The sequence below is a fragment of the Selaginella moellendorffii genome, unplaced genomic scaffold (assembly GCF_000143415.4).
Source record: "Selaginella moellendorffii unplaced genomic scaffold, v1.0 SELMOscaffold_730, whole genome shotgun sequence".
In the NCBI taxonomy this organism is placed as follows: Eukaryota; Viridiplantae; Streptophyta; class Lycopodiopsida; order Selaginellales; family Selaginellaceae; genus Selaginella; species Selaginella moellendorffii.
The window spans coordinates 1905-2909 of record NW_003314976.1 but is presented as its reverse complement, the minus strand read 5'-3'; positions in this window follow the sequence as shown (position 1 = coordinate 2909).

Genomic DNA, 1005 nt, shown 5'->3' with positions numbered 1-1005 from the left:
CGAGCCGCATGAGCGATTTACGAGGATGAACGTTACTTCACGGGTGGATGACATAAGGATGAATGGAATGAAGCTGTTGGCGGCGAGTCTGTGCCGATTCCTTCCTTTTTTGGGGCGGATAGAGAAAAAGCCCCGCGCGTCATATGGATCCGAGATATGCATGAATTGGATTCAAGGGGGAGCGCTTTGCTCGAGCGGGAATAGGCACCAAATTAGCATCCCGTTCATTATCAATATTATCGGCCGGATTTGCGACTTGTACACAAAGTATGATTGTTACTGGTCCGACCCACCCACCCGGAGAAATTGATCCACCTCTAATATGTGCGAACCGATCAGAAAGATTGACAGACGTTCGAGCGCTTAGTATACCGCGACGAAAAAAGGAATTTCCTGCTCTCCTGCGCAGCAAACGCTTCGACTTGTTATTAGAAGATGATAATTTGTCTCGTATCAGTGCGTTCGGATATATAATCATGTGTGACTACGCGCGAGATCCGGCATCACCTGCTCATGAAGCCTTATTAATCGGTATGTCCCACTCAGTTTTCCCCGGTCACGCGATCGGATCAGTTCCGCTCGGACAAGTCGTTCCTGACCACGACGTATGTATGGATACTGGCCATTATTCCGATAAATATGTTTACAGAGTCGGAAGGTCTGTTGCGCACAGTACAGTCATAGGAATTCTTCCGACGAGTCCCTCCTCGTACGGAAGTGAAACGAAGGACCCGTCGGGTATAAAACTTTATTCTTGGTCCGCATGGTACTTAGAACCCTCCATTGCCGAAAGCACAGCGAGAGAATTCACTAGACTATTATCCCGTGTTTCGGGTAGCTTAGCTGGATCAGCCCGACGATATAGCTGGCCCGTAGCAGACGACGATCAGCAACAACGATATTATTCAAACAATTCCGTGAGGTCGTCCGCCGAGTACGATTTCACTTCGGCCCGCAGTGCCGCCTCGGAAAATATCGTTGCAGAATCCCCAAGGTTAGAAGATA